Source organism: Oryx dammah, unplaced genomic scaffold, assembly GCF_014754425.2.
Source record: "Oryx dammah isolate SB20612 unplaced genomic scaffold, SCBI_Odam_1.1 HiC_scaffold_28, whole genome shotgun sequence".
In the NCBI taxonomy this organism is placed as follows: Eukaryota; Metazoa; Chordata; class Mammalia; order Artiodactyla; family Bovidae; genus Oryx; species Oryx dammah.
The window spans coordinates 98,380,888-98,400,528 of NW_024070212.1; the positions used below are offsets into that span (position 1 = coordinate 98,380,888).

The following is a 19,641-nucleotide window of genomic DNA, read 5'->3' on the forward strand; positions in this document are numbered from 1 at the left end:
GGCTTCAGTAGTTGTGATTCCCAGGCTCTAGAGCACAGGCTTAATAGCTGTGGCGCACAGCCTAAGTTACTCTGCAGCATGTGGGATCTTCCCGGACTGGGGCTTGAACCTGTGTCTCTTGCATTAGCAGGTGGATTCTTTATCACTGAGCTACCAGTGAAGCCCCTTATTGCAACTTTTGAAAATACAAAAACAACAGTCCAATTACTTAATAACAGTCACTATTATAGCATATGAGAAATTATTACCTACTTTTGTGTTTATGGGTTTTTCTGTATGTGTGTTTATGATTTGAATTGTTCTGTAGTCTAAACTACTAAAATAATTATTCTATTTATTTGTGATTTAATTCACAGAAATTCTGTTTATTCTCCATGATGCTTGTGAATGTGAGAAAAATAGATTTTGTTTGTTTGTTTGGCAGTGGAGCCCACATCCCCTGCATTGAAAGTTTGGAGTCTTAACCACTGGACCTCCAGTGAAGTTCCTGGGGAAAATAAATTTTTTAAAAACTTCTGTAATAGTGGGATTGAGGGTGTTTGGAAAGTGAGTGATAGGACATAAGTTATAAAAAGATTGAAAGCTATTACTTTAGAGACTGTATTTTCCCATGATGTTTGTATCAGTTTAATAGGCTGAAATGGAAGGAGGGAACATTTTTGAACATTAATTAGCAAAGTCAGGTTGACAAGAAGAACCAAAGTATGCTTAGCCAGAGGGCCACTTCAGCTGGAGAGTAGGTTCATGTAGAACACTGACTGCTTAGCCAAGAAGTTTGGACTTTGCAGAGATAGTAAAGGTTTCTAAGTGGGGGGGAAAAAAAAAAAAAACCAATTAGAGGAATACATTGGGAAGATTAATTGGGTAAAACATAAAAAATAGATGCAGTTTTGGTTAGCACAAGGCCCAAGCCTGTGTTGTAAGAGTCTGAGTTAGGGAGGTACTTCATTACTAGAATAAAGTGAACGATCCTTGTCTGCCTCCAAAGTCAAAGGGAAAAGGCGCCAGGATTGCAAACTTCTGCTAAAACTCTAACAAACTATGATCTGTCATAGTGTACATAAGGACCAATTTAATTAACACCATTCTAATGGCAATAACTCAACATTCAGAAAACTAAGATCATGGCATCTGGTCCCATCACTTCATGGGAAATAGATGGGGAAACAGTGGAAACAGTGTCAGACTTTATTTTTTTGAGCTCCAAAATCACTGCAGATGGTGACTGCAGCCATGAAATTAAAAGACACTCCTTGGAAGGAAAGTTATGACCTAGATAGCATATTCAAAAGCAGAGACATTACTTTGCCAACAAAGGTGCGTCTAGTCAAGGCTATGGTTTTTCCAGTGGTCATGTATGGATGTGAGAGTTGGACTGTGAAGAAAGCTGAGTGCCGAAGAATTGATGCTTTTGAAGTGTGGTGTTGGAGAAGACTCTTGAGAGTCCCTTGGACTGCAAGGAGATCCAACCAGTCCATTCTGAAGGAGATCAACCCTGTGTTCATTGGAAAGACTGATGCTGAAGCTGAAACTCCAATACTTTGGCCACCTGATGTGAAGAGTTGACTCATTGGAAAAGACTCTGATGCTGGGAGGGATTGGGGGCAGGAGGAGAAGGGGATGGCAGAGGACGAGAAGTTTGGATGGCATCACTGAGTCGATGGACGTGAATCTGAGTGAACTCCAGGAGTTGGTGATGGACAGGGAGGCCTGGTGTGCTGCGACTCATGGGGTCACAAAGAGTCGGACATGACTGAGTGACTGAACTGAACTGAATGACAATAACTGGACTTCCCAGGTGGTTCATTGGGGAAGAATCTGCCTGCCAAGTAGGAGACACGGGTTCCATCCCTGGGTCAGGTTCCAACCCTGGGTTGTAGAGAAGGAAAGGGCAACCCACTCCAGTATTCTTGCCTGGGAATTCCCATGGACAGAGGAGCCTGGCGGGCTACAGTCCATGGGATCACAAAGAGTCAGACTTGACTTAGCAACTCAACGACAATGGAATCAAGATGTTATAAATTACTATGGAAGAGAGGGAGTCATTGGGCAAGGCACTTCTGTTGGGGGCTTGGTGGACTTGAGAGACCGTATGGTTTTCCTTAACTTGGAGGGGATTAGTCCTTGGAACCACTTCATGGCCTTTTCCCTAATTCCACATACATCAAAGCAAAATTCTTAGTAATGTTCTGCTTTCTATATTAAAAAAATTTTAAAATTAATTATTATTATTATTATTTTTTTTTTTTGCTGCACTAGGGCTTTCTCTAGTTGTGGCGTGTGGGGCTACTCTTCATTGCAGTGCTGTGACTTGTTGCTGTGGTTTTTCTTGTTGCTGAGCAAAGGTCTAGATGCTTGGACTTCAGTGGTTGTGGTGCACGGGCTTAGTTGCTCTGGGGCATGTGGAATCTTCCTGGGCCAGGGATTGAACTCATGTACCCTGCATTGGCAGGAAAGTCCTCTATATTTCTTAATGCTAAGAAGAGAGTGTTCTGGAGGGCAGGTAGGAACATATACGCATCCTTGAAAAGAAATCTTTCCATGGTGATTAGTATATTGATTTTCTAATTTATATATCAGTCCTTTCTGAGTTTGTAAATGCTGGTAAGATCCCCTGAGCTAGGATTCCCTAACAAAAATTCCCTGGGCTGCAGTGACCAAGTAAGTCTTGTCTAGGCATCAAGCCTGCATCCTTGACAGCTGTGTGAGGAATAGTTAGGACGCTCTAAAAGTAAACCATACTTGAGATGATCATTACTTAGAAAAGGGTGGAGGTAATCAGGTGGTGAGAAGTGGTCAGATTTGGCATACATTTTGAAGAGAAAGCTGACCAGGTGCGTTATTATTACTATTATTTTAGATTTACTTGGATGTGCTGGATTTTAGTTGTGGCACGCAAAATCTTTGATCTTTGCTGTGCCGTGCATCTTTTAGTTTCAGCATGAAGGATCTAGTTCCCTGACCAGGGATCAAACCCAGGTCCCCTGCATTGGGAGCTTGAAGTCTTAGCCGCTAGACAACCAGGGAAGTCCCAGGATGTATTATTATTGATAGATAAGGAGGGCTGCTACTGCTGCTACTGCTAAGTCGCTTCAGTCGTGTCCGACTCTGTGCGACCCCATAGATGGCAGCCCACGAGGCTCCTGTCTCTGGGATTCTCCAGGCAAGAACACTGGAGTGGGTTGCCATTTCCTTCTCCAATGCATAAAAGTGAAAAGCGAAAGTGAAGTCGCTCAGTCATGCCCAACTCTTAGCGACCCCATGGACTGCAGCCTACCAGGCTCCTCCGTCCATGGGATTTTCCAGGCAAGAGTACTGGAGTGGGGTGCCACTGCCTTCTCCGAGATAAGGAGCGAGAGAGGTATAAAGGATTACCCTGGTGTTTTGACCTGAGCAACTGGGCAAATGTTGATGTCTTTTCCTAAACGGGGAAAACTGGAAAAGCGAGTGGTAGGGAGAAAAGAGTTCTTTCTGGACAATTGAGTTTAAACTGTCTATATAGCATAAAAGATGGGAACCAGGGAGGCTTTGGGTATATGAATACAGAGCCCAGGGATGAAGTTTGGACTGTATAAATGATGTCTGAGGTCTTGAACCTGGAGGAGCTCACCTAGGGAATGAATGAGACATAAGAGAAATGAAGACAAAAGACTCTCTTCTGGATGGCCCTGCAATATTTAGAAGTCAGGAAAAAGACCCAGGAAAAGCAACCAATAGATGAAAGAAAATTCAGGAGAACCAAAAACCCCAGAAGTCATGTAAAGAAAGCTTTTTAGGGAGAGAATGATCAACCAGGACAAATGCTGCCAGGATCTCATTTAAGATGAGGAATGAGGCTTGACTACTGGTTTGGCATAATGGCAGTCATTGGCAATCTCAACAATAGATGTTTCAGTGAAGTGGTATAGATAAAGCTCATTTACAGCAATTTAAGAAAAGAACTGGAGGTGAAGAAGTGGACGAAGTGGATATAACTCTTTTAGGAATTTTGCTATAGCAAAATGGGATGGTAGTTGGATATGTAATGAAGTCAAAGGTGGGATATTTTTCCCCTTAAATTGGCAGACACACTAGTATGGCAGGTTATGTGCTGATCCATCAGAGTGAGAAATACTGACAGTTCAGGAGAAAGAAAAAATAATTGGAATAGCAACATTTTTGAGTAGGCAAGAGAGCATCGGTCATCTGCCTCAGATCAGAGGGCACACTGATAAATAATTTTTCTTTTGGCTGCACCACATGGCTTGAGGGATCTTAATTCCCTGACCAGGAATTGAATCCAGGGCCTCAACAGTGAAACCAGAGTCCTACCCACTGGACTGTCAGGGAATTTCCCTGACAAATACTTTTTAAAGTGATTGATGCCTCCTGATCCCCTGTATCTCGTTTAATCCTCTTGGTAGTCCAATACGTTGGTATTATTATTCTTATTTTAAAGTGGGGTAAATTGAGTGTTAGAGAGGCTTAGTGACTTGCTTAAAATAACAAAATAGTGAAGATAGGATTAAAAATGTTGGCTCAGGCTTCCCTGATAGCTCAGTTGATAAAGAATCCGCCTGCAATGCGGGAGACCTTGGTTCTATCCCTGGTTTGGGAAGATCCATTGGAGAAGGGAAAGGCTACCCACTCCACTATTCTGGCCTGGAGAATTCCATGGACTGTATAGTACGGGGTTGCAAAGAATTGGACACCACTGAGTGACTTTCACTTTCAGGGAATTCTCCTGGTTAGGACTTCGTGCTTTCATTGCCCTGGGTTTGCCTGATCGGTATACGAAAATCCCTTAAGCCTTGTGGAGAGGCCAAAAAAAATGCGGCTGATTTCACAGAGAGTGCCTGTTTCACAGAGATCAAGAAAGGTTGTTCGATCAGTGAATGGAGTGTGCACAGAAATGTACTACTCAAGGAGTTGGATAGCAAGGGGAAGAATGGGAGGAAGAGATAGCGAGAGAGTTTGGAACTGATATGTAAACACTGCTATATTTAAAACGGATGAACAATAAGGATGTACCCTATAGCACAAGGAACTCTTATCAATGTTATGGGACAGCCTGGATGGGAGGGGAGTTTACAAATGTATGACTGACTCCTTTTGCGGTTCACATGAAACTATCACAACATTGTTAATTGGCTATACTCCAATATAAAACAAAAAGTTAAAATGGTAAAAAAAAAATAAAAGAAGAAGCTGGATAGTAGCTGTGGAGTTTCTGGAATGTCAGGCTGGGAAACAGGGAATCTCATAGCCCTGAACCTCCAACCTTGAGGCTGTCCAACTATAAGTTCAGTTCAGTTCAGTCACTCAGCCGTGTCCGACTCTTTGCGACCCCATGAATCGCAGCACGCCAGGCCTCCCTGTCCATTACCAACTCCCAGAGTTCACTCACACTCACCTCCATTGAGTCCGTGATGCCATCCAGCCATCTCATCCTCTGTCTTCCCCTTCTCCTCCTGCCCCCAATCCCTCCCAGCATCAGAGTCTTTTCCAATGAGTCAACTCTTCGCATGAGGTGGCCAAAGTACTGGAGCTTCAGCTTTAGCATCATTCCTTCCAAAGAAACCCAGGGTTGATCTCCTTCAGAATGGGCTGGTTGGATCTCCTTGCAGTCCAAGGGACTCTCAAGAGTCTTCTCCAACACCACACTTCAAAAGCATCAATTCTTCAGTGCTCAGCCTTCTTCACAGTCCAACTCTCACATCCATACATGACCACTGGAAAAACCATAGCCTTGACTAGACGGACCTTAGTCGGCAAAGTAATGTCTCTGCTTTTGAATTTACTATCTAGGTTGGTCATAACTTTTCTTCCAAGGAATAAGCGTCTTTTAATTTCATGGCTGCAGTCACCATCTGCAGTGATTTTGGAGCCCCAAAAAAATAAAGTCTGACACTGTTTCCACTGTTTCCCCTTCTATTTCCCATGAAGTGATGGGACCAGATGCCATGATCTTCGTTTTCTGAATGTTGAGCTTTAAGCCAACTTTTTCGCTCTCCTCTTTCACTTTCATCAAGAGGCTTTTGAGTTCCTCTTCACTTTCTGCCATAAGGATGGTGTCATCTGCATATCTGAGGTTATTGATATTTCTCCCGGCAATCTTGATTCCAGCTTGTGCTTCTTCCAGTCCAGCGTTTCTCATGATGTACTCTGCATATAAGTAAAATAAGCAGAGTGACAATATACAGCCTTGACGTACTCCTTTTCCTATTTGGAACCAGTCTGTTGTTCCATGTCCAGTTCTAACTGTTGCTTCCTGACCTGCATACAGATTTCTCAAGAGGCAGGTCAGGGGGTCTGGTATTCCCATCTCTTTCAGAATTTTCCACAGTTTATTGTGATCCACACAGTCAAAGGCTTTGGCATAATCAATATAGCAGAAATAGATGCCTTTCTGGAACTCTCTTGTTTTTTTGCTGATCTGGTGGATGTTGGCAATTTGATCTCTGGTTCCTCTGCCTTTTCTAAAACCAGCTTGAACATCAGGGAGTTCACTGTTCACGTATTGCTGAAGCCTGGCTTGGAGAATGTTCAGCATTATTTTACTAGTATGTTTGATGTGTGCAATTGTGAGGTAGTATGAGCATTCTTTTGCATTGCCTTTCTTTGGGACTGGAATGAAAACTGACCTTTTCCAGTCCTGTGGCCACTGCTGAGTTTTCCAAATTTGCTGGCATATTGAGTGCAGCACTTTCACAGCATCATCTTTCAGGATTGGAAACAGCTCAACTGGAATTCCATCACCTCCACTAGCTTTGTTCGTAGTGATGCTTTCTAAGGCCCACTTGACTTCACATTCCAAGATGTCTGGCTCTAGATTAGTGATCACATCATCATGATTATCTGGGTCGTGAAGATCTTTTTTGCACAGTTCTTCTGTGTATTCTTGCCACCTCTTCTTAATATCTTCTGCTTCTGTTAGGTCCATACCATTTCTGTCCTTTACTGAGCCCATCTTTGCATGAAATGTTCCCTTGGTATCTCTCATTTTCTTGAAGAGATGTCTAGTCTTTCCCATTCTGTTGTTTTCCTCTATTTCTTTGCACTGATTGCTGAAGAAGGCTTTCTTATCTCTTCTTGCTATTCTTTAGAACTCTGCATTCAGATGCTTCTATCTTTCCTTTTCTCTTTTGCTTTTCGCCTCTCCTCTTTTCACAGCTATTTGAAAGGCCTCCCCAGACAGCCATTTTGCTTTTTTGCATTTCTTTTCCATGGGGATGGTCTTGATCCCTGTATTCTGTACAATGTCACAAACCTCATTCCAAAGTTCATCAGGCACTCTATCTATCAGATCTAGACCCTTAAATCTATTTCTCACTTCCACTGTATAATCATAAGGGATTTGATTGGTCTAGCGGTTTTCCCTACTTTCTTCAATTTGAGTCTGAATTTGGCAATAAGGAGCTCATGATCTGAGCCACAGTCAGCTCCTGGTCTTGTTTTTGTTGACTGTATAGAGCTTCTCCATCTTTGGCTGCAAAGAATATAATCAATCTGATTTCGGTGTTGACCATCTGGTGATGTCCATGTGTAGAGTCTTCTCTTGTGTTGTTGGAAGAGGGTGTTTGCTATGACCAGTGCATTTTCTTGGCAAAACTCTATTAGTCTTTGCCCTACTTCATTCCGCATTCCAAGGCCAAATTTGCCTGTTACTCCAGGTGTTTCTTGACTTCCTACTTTTGCATTCCAGTCCCCTATAATGAAAAGGACATCTTTTTTGGGTGTTAGTTCTAAAAGGTCTTGTAGGTGTTCATAAAACCATTCAACTTCAGTTTCGTCAGCGTTACTGGTTGGGGCATAGACTTGGATAACTGTGATATTGAATGGTTTGCCTTGGAGATGAACAGAGATCATTCTGTTGTTTTTGAGACTGCATCCAAGTACTGCATTTCGGACTCTTTTGTTGACCATGATGGCTACTCCATTTCTTCTGAGGGATTCCTGCCCGCAGTAGTAGATATAATGGTCATCTGAGTTAAAGTCACCCATTCCAGTCCCTTTTAGTTTGCTGATTCCTAGAAAGTCGACGTTCACACTTGCCATCTCCTGTTTGACCACTTCCAATTTGCCTTGATTCATGGACCTGACATTCCAGGTTCCTATGCAATATTGCTCTTTACAGCATCAGATCTTGCTTTTATCACCAGTCACATCCACAACTGGGTATTGTTTTTGCTTTGGCTCCATCCCTTCATTCTTTCTAGAGTTATTTCTCCTCTGATCTCCAGTAGCATATTGGGCACCTAATGACCTGGGGAGTTCCTCTTTCGGTATCCTATCATTTTGCCTTTTCATACAGTTCATGGTGTTCTCAAGGCAAGAATACTGAAGTGACTTGCCATTCCCTTCTCCAGTGGACCACATTCTGTCAGACTTCTCCACCATGACTCGCCCTTCTTGGGTTGCCCCACAGGCATGGCTTGGTTTCATTGAGTTAGACAAGGCTGTGGCCCTAGTGTGATTAGATTGACTAGTTTTCTGTGAGTATGGTTTCAGCGTGTCTGCCCTCTGATGCCCTCTTGCAATGCCCAATGATACGGGTTGTGAATTAACCAGAACAAGTGTCGTTTATTTTTTCATTTTTTTTACAAGGGTTGTTTAAGTATAGTTGTGTTTAAATCCTTCCTGTACCCTTTGTGTGACCTTGGGCATATTTCCTTATTTATGAAATAGAGGGTTTTTTTTGGCCTAACTGCACATCATGTGAAACTTCACTGACCATGAATCCAACCCATGCCCCCTGCACTGAGTCTTAGCCACTGGAATACCAGAGAAGTCCTGAAATAGAGATTTTAATATCTACCTTGCTGATATGTTTTGGGATTAAATGAAACAATGGAAGTAAAATGTCTGACAGTACATAGTAGGGATTTGGTGAATGGTTGTGATTATTGTTTGTATTTTCAATAGACTGTTTGCAGGCTAGGTGGGTGTGGTTTGCAACAGTCCCCTCCCCAACCAGTGAAGATGCTGAAACTCCTCTCCAGATCTGAGAAATATAGCAGGACTCCTGAATGGAAAGGGACTCTGCAGAAGGGTTGCACTCTCTCTGTCTCTTTCTCTCTCTCTCACATACTCACACACCTGTGTGCACACATATTCATATAGAGCTTCAGCTGTACTTATATCAGGGCAGAGGTACACAGGCACAAAGATCAATGCTGCAGTTCAGTGGTGGAAATGAGGCTGCAGCCAACTGAAACTATTGGTCTGGGACTGGAAAAGGGTGGGGAAGAGGAATAAGTACTGTGGGCAGGCCTGGCAAGGCAAGAGCAGAACCACGGCAGGAAGCAGACAGTCTAAGTCATATGGCAGTTCGGATTTCCCCTGTCAACTTCACTTCCCAATTTTACATCCTTCCATTGCATATGTCTACCACAGAGGCCACTCTGTGCTAAAAGTGGGTAGAAGTGATTGATTTATTCATTGACAAGCATTTAATGATATCTACCATGTGCCAGGAATTTTCTGAAAGACTGAATAGTTGTTAGTTGGGGAGACTTCCCTGGTGATTCAGTGGCTAAGACTCTGTGCTCCCAATGCAGGGGGCCTGGGTTCTATCCCTAGTCAGGGAACTAGATCCCACATGCTGCAACTGAGAGTTCACATGCTACAACTAAAGATCAGGCACACTGCAATGAAGATCGAAGATCCTGTGTGCCACAGCTAAAAGATCCAGAGCAGCCAAATGGATATATAAATAAATAAAGTATTTTTAAAGAAATAGTTGTTGGTCAGGGAGCTAAAGGGAGCTGGAGAAGGACAGTCTGGACAGAGAAACTAACATGTGTTAAGTTGTGGTGGGGTGAAGTAGGATGTTAATTCCATGAACTACATGTGATTTGATAAAAAGAGAGCACAGAGTTCCAGAGAGAAAAGTGGGAGATGAAACTGGAGAGGTAAGATGAGACCAGTTCATAAAGAGCCTTAATTACCACACTAAAATGTCTGAGATAACTGACTAACCATTTGGAAAAAAAGATAAAGTTTAGACTCTTACCTTGTACTAGACACAAAAATAAATTTCAGGAGGTTTAAAAGTTTGAATATGGGAATTCCCTGGTGGTCCAGTGGTTAGGACTTGGTACCTTCAAGCTTTCAATGCAGGGGTCAGGGTTTGATCCCTGGTCAGGGAACTAAGATCCCTCAAGCTGCCCAGCACAGCCAAAAAGAAATAAATAACAAAAAAAGGCTTGAATATAAAATAAAAACATCTTTAAAATACTAAAGGAAGAAATAGGAGAATATTTGCATTATCCTGGGCGTGGGAAAGGCTTTTCTTAACTTTAAAACCAAAGTTAAAAAGTATAAAGGAAAATGTTGACAGTTTTCACAGATAAAAGTGAAAACTGCAGCAAAAGACAGCATAAACAAAAAGACAAATGACAGTAAGAAGAGTCTGCACCATTTAATGGTTGAAGGGTTCAAGTATTACTTTGTAAAGAACTGAGAGAAAATAAATTAAGAATATTTTGATAAAAATAGACAAAATTCTTAACAGGGTGGTTCCCAATAGAAGAAAGAAAAATGGCTATAAAAAGATTATTTAAATACACTAGTAATGAAAGAAATACAGATTACTTTCCCTGTCAGATTGAAAAATTAAAAAGATTGGGACTTCCCTGGTGGCACAGTGGATAAGAATCCGCCTGCCAATGCACGGGACACAGATTTGATTCCTGGTCTGGGAAGATTCTACCTGCATCGGGGCGACACCCTGTGTGCTACAACTACTGACGGCCATGTGCCTAGAGCCTGTGCTCCAAACAAGAGAAGCCATAGCAAGGAGAAGCTTGTGCATCACAACAAAGAGTAGCCTCTGCTCACCACAACTAAAGAAAACCCTTGTGCGCAACAAAGGACCCAGGGCAACCAGTGAAAAAATAAAAGTGAAAGAAAGAAATAAAAAGATCAAGCCAGCCCCAGTGTTGGAGACAGTGTGAAAAAAGGGACCTACTCCCACACTGTTGTTGATGGGCGTACAAAACAGTATAATCCTTCTATAATTTGGTAATATATATTAAAATTTTAATGTGCATCTCTTCTGATTTTCCCTTTCATCCAGGAATTTTAAGGAATTTAGTCAAAGGAAATAATAATAATAAAAGTGACAAGGTGGTTTATTGTATTATTTAAAGAAAAGAAAATTTTACCCAAGTGTTCATAAAAAGGGAACTGGCGAAACAAATTATTGTGCATCCACACAATAAAGGCGATACAGCCACAGGATAAAGTAGATCTGTAACTGTTGTTGTAGAAAAGTGTCCAGGATGTGTTGTTAAGTGGAGGAAAAAACAAAGAACAGAAAGGAGGTCACCAAAAGCAGGTTTGGCACTAGCTGTGCTCAGTTCATTCAGATTCAAAGATCAAACTCTTACGGCCTCAGAAGGCCCAGGTGCCAGTTCCTGCTTCTGGATCAAGGTTGTATATGATGAGGGAGGAGACTGGCCCTGAGCCCAGAGCCCAGAATGGAATGGGCATTTCTCCTTCAGCTCTGTCACAGCTATGACAGATACCTGCATTGGAGCCTGGATTTCCTTCACCAGCAGAAAGAGGATGAGGTTCTACCCAAAGCCTTGGGTATATTTTGGTGCCTTTCCCACTTCATTAGGGTGTGAAGCTGACTTGCCTGGGCTCTGCTAGTGCTGGACTTTGTGAATCTGATTCCCTTTTTCTAAGGGACTTGAGCAGATAAGCCTTTGCGATAAGGCTGTCCTTTTTTAGTCATAGACCAACTGTAGTTAAGCTGCTTGGTTGTGTTCTATTAGAGGAGAGATACTCAAATCCATTTCTGAGGGGTGATAGGATTGTAAGATTTCAAGGTCTTCAGAAATAAGAGTAAATAAACACTAATTAAGCTTCAACATAAGCCTGGACTTCCTGTAAGATACTAGGAAGGAAAACAGTTTCTTCATCAGATGACATATTTTAGGATCTGAACACTGGACAAAACAAGCTGTTATTATTGATACTTAAATGGCCAATTAGTAGCTAATTAGAGCTCTGGAACTCCCTGGCTAGGCCCCATCTGGAAACCCTCTTGGGTCTGAGGTAATAAATCCAGTTTATAACACTTACTGATCAAAACATTCTCCAGTGAGAGACTTCCCTGGTGGTCCACTGGCTAAAACTCTGTGCTCCCAATGCAGGTGGCCCAGGTTTGATCTCTGGTCAGGAAACTAGATCCCACATGTGGCAGCTAAGATTCAGTGCAGCCAAATAAATATAAATAAATAAATATTAAAACATCAACAACAACAAAAGTCTCCAATGAAAATCCACCCGCGCCCACAAAAAAAAAATCCCCACACTGGCCTTTCCCAGCTAAGGTACTAGGGGCCCAATTCTTATACACTTAAAAAAATGTCTGCAGTGTTTTTTCTGGAAAGGAGAAGGACAGAAGTCACAATGCAGTTCTCAGGCCCAGGTTAATTCCTCCTACCCTAAGGAAACAAAAACACTAATTTGAAAAGATATCTGCACACCAACATTCATTGCAACATTATTTAAAATAGCCAAGATATGGAAGCAACCTGTGTCCATTGATAGATAAATGTATAAAGAAGATGTGGTATATAAATTGTGATATATATATATTTATATATAATATATTATATATATATAAAAAATATATAATATATTTATATATATATTACTCAGTCATAAAAATGAAATTTTGCAATTTGCAACAACATAGATGGGTCTAGAGGGTATTATGCTAAAGTGAAATAAACCAGACTAGGACAAATACTGTATGACATCACTTATATGTGAAATCTAAAAACTAAAAGAGGGACTTGTCTGGTGGTCCAGTGGTTGGGACTCTGTGCTTCCACAGCAGGGGGCTTGGATTCAATCCCTGGTCGAGGAACTAGGATGCTGCAAAAAAATAAAATATAAAGCAAACAGATAAACAAAATAAAAACGGACTCATAGGTATAGAAAATAATTGCCTTCCAGAAGGGAGGTGGGGGATGAAATAGGTGAGGAGGATTAAAAAAGCTCCAGTTGGAAAATAAATAAGCTATGGGGATGTAACATGAAGCATAAGTGATATAGTCAATAATATTGTAATAATTTTGTATAGGGACAGATGGTAACTAGATATCATGGTGACCATTTTATAATATGTGTAAATGTCAAATCACTATATACCATACCTGAAACTAACAAAATATTGTATATATAGTATATTTCAATTTAAAAAAAAAAAGTGAAGCTCTATCCTGTCAGTTTTCCAGGCCACTCTTCAGACCAGAGTAGATATGGTTGACTCAATTTTAATGGAGCTGACGCATAATACTCTGCTCCCAGGGAACTCAGAAAGCAATACTAAATACTTGGGAAGGCTGTTTTTTTATTTATATTTGATCTTGCTAGCCTAAGGTAGAATGGAGCAGGAACCTTAGTTCTTGACAATGGGGCAATTGAGACATCAATTCAACAAACACCCACTGAGCACTTTCTCTGCTCCTGACAGAAATAAGAAACCTGTCATGAGTATCCTCATGACATTCAAAGATAAGATCATCAAATGTATGATTAGCCACCTGAGATCAGTTTCCTCTGTCTGAGGCATTCATGCATACTCCACATTCGCTGAGCACCAGCTGCTTCCAGATCATGCTTCCCTCTGGATGCTGCAGAGGGCAAGGTGAAGATGTGGCCCAGCCCTTGAGGAATGGCAGTCCAATGCAATGCTTTTCAATCTGTTTTCTCTTCAGTGTTATAAAGTACTTACTACCACCATAACCTTAACTCACTAAGATCATGGTCACTGGGGGTAGAGGAAAAAAATCAGTAATTACAGAATGATATGATAAATGCTAGCTGTGACAGAAATAAGCACAAGGTATGCTGGAAATAAAGAGGGAGAAGCACAGAAAATCAGTTCGAGAATGGAGAGCTTGTCAGGAAAGGTGACCCCGAATGGAAACACTTTAGCCCAATTCTGAGAGATAAGCAGGAGGCAGGCAACCAAGAGTCACCAAACAGGATATGGGAGATCTGTAACACCATGATATACTCCAGGATTGCACACAGTGCTTTATGGTTAGAGCAGCTTGTGCTGTATGTGAGGAAGGAGAGACAAGACATTAGATGGGTAGAGGGCCTGTGTGTCAAGATAAGAAGCATTATGCTGAATGCTTGCCAGTCTAAATGCTGTGGGGAGATATCAGCAAAGGGGTTGGAAATCAAGTCACATAGGAGTTGTTAGGGAAATAGGGCTACTTACATTGAAGAAGAGAAGACTTAGGAGAGAGAAATGTTTTAAGAGCTGTTCATTATGTTACTTCAGAATCAGAAAAGGTCAGCTATAAAATAATTAATTAGTTTAATTTGGGGTAGTGCTACAACTTCGTTGCTGTGCATGGGCTTTCTCTAGTTGTAGAAAGTGGGGGCTATTCTTTGCTGTGGTGCACGGGCTTCTCATCGCAGTGGCTTCTCTTGTTGCGGAGCAGAGACGGTAGGTGCATGGGCTTCAGAAGTTGCAGCACACAGGCTCAGTAGTTGTGGCATTACTTGTGCATGGGCTTGGTTGCTTCACAGTATGTGGAATCTTCCCTGACCAGGGATCGAACTCAGATCCCCTGCATTAGCAGGCAGATTCTTATCCATTGTAATACCAGGGAAGTCCAGAAAGGGCCAACTTTTATTCTGGCTTGGTAGACTACACACTATAAACAGGTTAGCTAGACTCTTAGGTCAGTGGCCCAAATGGTTCAAACATTTGAGATGGCCCTGCCTCCTATCCAGCTCCGGTCTTACGAGTTCTCCACCCGGGGTCTACTTGTCAGCCCTGCTGTTCCTCGGGGGAAGGTGGTAGGAAAGAATGTGGACATGCCTTTAGTTGCAGAATTATAGCTTGCAGAGGGTCAGAGGAACATGACTAAGGACTCCAGGAAAGGCGGGACTCCAGCTTGTGGTTAGAGGTGTGGTTGAGGCTAGGAATGAATCAGTGAAGCCTTGCCCAGAGGTAGAGCTCTCCTTTTCCATCTGTGTGCTTTCTCAGATCCTTTAATCTTTTGTTTCCCTTTCCCAGCTGTCACTGACAGAGAAGTGCTCAGAAGAAAAAGCCAAAAGAGTCATTACAATGGGTGTGAGTCTTTCTGGTCTTAACATCATCGTTCTCCTAATTGCCATTCTTCTGATGAGCAAGGCACTCTTTTCTGGAAGCTTTGGCCAAGATATCTAGAAGTAAAGTATGAACACATGAAAGAAATAAAATGTATTTTTCCCTGCTTCCAGGCAGAGAAGACCCTACCATCCAGGATAAATGAACCAGAAGTTTAGATAGGCCAGGAGTCTTCAAGTTGTTTGTTGACTTTCTCTAGCTGAGAGGGTCTCAACCTGTGGCAGTTTTGTCCCCAGGGGACATTTGCAATGTGTTGGAGGGGGTGCTACTGGCATCTGGAGGTTAGGACATTGCTCAACATCTAATTATGTATAGGACAGCCCCTCCCTCCAACAAAAAATTAGCAGACTCAGGATGTTGATGGCACTGCAGTTGAGAAATAACTGATAACTGCTTATGTTTGTAAAGATTTGGTTGGGAGCAGGGGTGGATGAGGATTTGAGCATTAGTTTCTGATACACAAGGTAGTTAGAGGTGAAAACCAGTTTTAATTCTATGAACACAGGTTGCATTCCTCTACAAGTCTAACTTACAGCTGCACCATGGTTGACCCAGTTCAGGCACTTCCTTCTGCTTTACTGTTCTGGTCTGGATGTATCTGTGTGTTTATTCCAGCTCTCCTAAAATTGGAGGAGAAGGACGATGGAGGAAGAGAAAGAAAATCAGGGACTTCCCTGGTGGTCCAGTGGCTAAGACTGCTCTCCCAGTGCAGGGGGCCTGGGTTCAATCCCTAGTCAGCCAACTGGAGCCCACAACTAAGAGTTCACATGGCACAATTAAAGATCCTGCATGCGGCGGCCAAGACTTGTTTCAGCCAAAAAAAATAAACATTTAAAAGAGAGAGAGAAGAAACAAGTTTGATGTTGATTTTTAGTTAGGTATGGAGGGATGAAAACTTGAGCCTAAAATCAAGAATTTGATATTCTAAACATATGCCTCATTTAATTATGACCAACAGCTTAACATAAAACAGGATAATCATGGAAGAATAACAGATATCAAATCATACATGAATTTAAGGTTTGGAATCTGATTGAAAATGTAGAAATTTGGCAGTTTAATAAAACAAATGGCCATCTGTAGCAAGAGTAGGAAAAATATATAACTTAGTCTCTTTTTCTAGCATTTCAACATTGTTACATGGTTACAGTCAGAATCCTGTTTCTATTGTTCTATTCATCCAGGTCAGTTGCCTATCTAATAGCCTCCCCCAGCCCCCCCTCCCCCCCCACTTCCTTCCTAACAAAATCTCAATTGTGTTTGGATTGGCAGAATGCCCAATTAATAGACACAATTTCCAGACTCCCTTATAGCTAGGAGCAGTCATGCACATACTCAGGCAAATAGCTAGGAGCAGTCGTGCACATACTCAGGCAAATACTATATAAACAGGCTTTCTCGGAATGCTTTGCCTCCCCATTTAGAGTTCACACCTACTTTTGGCTGCCTTTTCCCTTCTCCCTGCCTGGAGTATAGGTATAAGATTGGAGGTAGAGCAGACATTTTGTGACTATAAGGTAATTGTAAGAATAAAAGCTGCATGCTAGAGATTTGGGAAGAGAAAGTGAAAACTCGGGGTTCCTGAGAGGACCCTTGGATGCTGACTTATTAAATGGGAAAAATTAATCCTCTATCTTGTTGAGCTTGTTATTTGAGTTGTATGTTACTTGCAGCTGTATTCAATTCTAACAAACATCCTTGATAACAGTATTTCTGTTGGGATTTGTAGGCCTTTGTGTACCCCTAATATAATTTTGTAAATTAAAGGATTCAAGTATTCTTTGAGAGCTGTTAAATGTACTGTTTTTCTTTCAGTGACAATTAAAAAAATTAACATAAATCTTTTAAAAATTATCTGGATGCACTTATAACTAAATACTACCCTGAGATTTTTATTTCTATGATTGTATTTGTGGTTACAATTACATTAAAGCATTTAACTTTAGGTTAATTCATTTAACTTATATGCAGAGTACATCATGAGAAATGCTGGGCTGGAGGAAGCACAAGCTGGAATCAAGATTGCCAGGAGAAATATCAATAACCTCAGATACGCAGATGACACCACCCTTATGGCAGAAAGTGAAGAGGAGCTAAAGAGCCTCTTGATGAAAGTGAAGAGGAGAGTGAAAAAGTTGACTTAAAGCTCAACATTCATGGCATCTGGTCCCATCACTTCATGGGGGAATAGATTGGGAAACAGTGGAGACAGGGGCTCCAAAATCACTGCAGATGGTGACTGCAGCCATGAAATTAAAAGACGCTTACTTCTTGGAAGGAAAGTTATGACCAACCTAGACAGCATATTAAAAAGCAGAGACATTACTTTGCTAACAAAGTCTAGTCAAGGCTATGGTTTTTCCAGTAGTCATATATGGATGTGAGAGTTGGACCATAAAAAAAGCTGAACGCCGAAGAATTGATGCTTTTGAACTGTGGTGTTGGAGAAGACTCCTGAGAGTCCCTTGGACTTTGAGGAGATACAACCAGTCCATCTTACAGGAGATAAGTCTTGAGTGTTCATTGGAAGGACTGATGTTGAAGCTGAAACTCCAGTACTTTGGCCATCTGATGCGAAGAGCTGACTCATATGAAAAGACCCTGCCTGATGCTGGGAAAGATTGAAGGCCAGAGCAGAAGGGGACGACAGAGGATGAGGTGCTTGGATGGCTTTACTGACTCAATGGACATGAGTTTGAGTAAACTCTGGGAGTTGGTGATGGACAGGGAGGCCTGGCATGCTGCAGTCCTTGGGGTCACAGAGTTGGACACGACTGAGCGACTGAACTGAATTGAACTGATTTAACTTTAATAGTTTATAGGTTTAAACTTAATGGTTTATAGGTTTAACTTTAATGGTTTACAGGTTTAACTTTAAGGGTTTATAAGTTTATGACAAGTTGCTATTAGGTTATCAAGTCCTAAGGTTAAGATACTCATTGCTCTGGGACATCTGCTTTATGCTGCTGCTGCTGCTGCTAAGTCACTTCAGTCTTGTCTGACTCTGTGCAACCCCATAGACGGCAGCCCACAAGGCTCCCCCGTCCCTGGGATTCTCCAGGAAGAACACTGGAGTGGGTTGCCATTTCCTTCTCTAATGCATGAAAGTGACAAGTGAAAGTGAAGTCGCTCAGTCCTGTCCGATTCTTAGCGACCCCATGGACTACAGCCTGCCAGGCTCCTCCGTCCATGGGATTTTCCAGGCAAGAGTACTGGAGTGGGTTGCCATTGCCTTCTTCACATCTGCTTTATACTCACATTGAATTACCTTACCTGTTGCATCTAGCTAATATGAAGAAGGGGGCAATTGCTGTTGATGAGTCGGTTAACTGTGTCCACCACAGCAAATTAGTGCTCTGAGGTAACTACTGTTTTAAGTTAAGTGAGGGCCAGATGATGTCAAAAAACACTATGAACCAGTTTCATGGCTAGTTGAACAGAGAAAGGTAATAGGAGAATTGAGTCACCAACACGTGTTGGCCAGTAAAAGTATGCTGAACCCGGGAGGTGATGAACTATAATAGTATCAGGACCGTATTCATGAAGGGTATTGCTTAAAATAAACTCATTTTGTATATTATAACTGGCAATAATTCATCAGCAGCAAGTACAGTAGTGATTATCAAGAAGAACATTTTCATGAAACAGTATTTTAAATTAATTCAATATTGCTTAACCTATCAAAATATTAAATATTCTGAATATAGGGACTTCCTTGGAGGACTTGTGGTTAAGGCTCTGTGCTTCCAAGGCAGAGGACACAAGTTTGATTCCCAGTCAAGGACCTAAGATTCTGAATGCTGCCTTATGTGGCAAAATATATATATACACATCACTGCAGATGGTGATTGCAGCCATGAAATTATTATTATTATTTTTTTAAGATAACCAACACTTTTACTTTTATTTGCATTTATTTTTTGTGGCATTTATTCCTGGGCCATAAGTTTTTGTTTCTTCAATTTCTTCTGGGATATCTTTTTCTTCTATGCAACCTCCTCTTCTGATTTAGGAACAATCTGTTCTTTTTCAGTAAGGATCATCCCAATGTCGCAGGGAAAGCTCATGTAGGGGCTGATCTGACCGTGAGCTCTGTAAGTCCTGCACCGCATCTTGGGGGCTTTGTTCACTTGGATGTGCTCAATGACCAGAGAATCTACATCTAAGCCCTTAGGTTCAGCATTACTCTCTGCATTTTTGAGCATGTGTAGTAAAAATTCAGCACTCTTTTTGAGCCACTGACCCTGTGTCCAGCCCACTGTTTGGCTTGTGCACACCTACCAACTCCATCACTGTACAACGGAATGGCACACGTTGCTTCTCTAAAGTGACATCCTCCAGATACTTGGTGGCTTTGCGGATATGCATACCTTTTATGGCCTGGGCAGTTTCACGGGTGTTCTTAAAGTGAACACGAAGATTTGAACCTCTTGATTTGCATGATTTTGTGGGGTTTTCTGGGTCAAGTGAATAGTGCACCATTTTTAGGGGTCACCTCAGGCCACTTAATT

General features: G+C 41.7%; 1 pseudogene; it reads right to left on the reverse strand.

Moving 5' to 3' along the window:
- Positions 1-19,059: 19,059 nt before the first annotated feature.
- Positions 19,060-19,641, reverse strand: LOC120856247 (annotated as a pseudogene).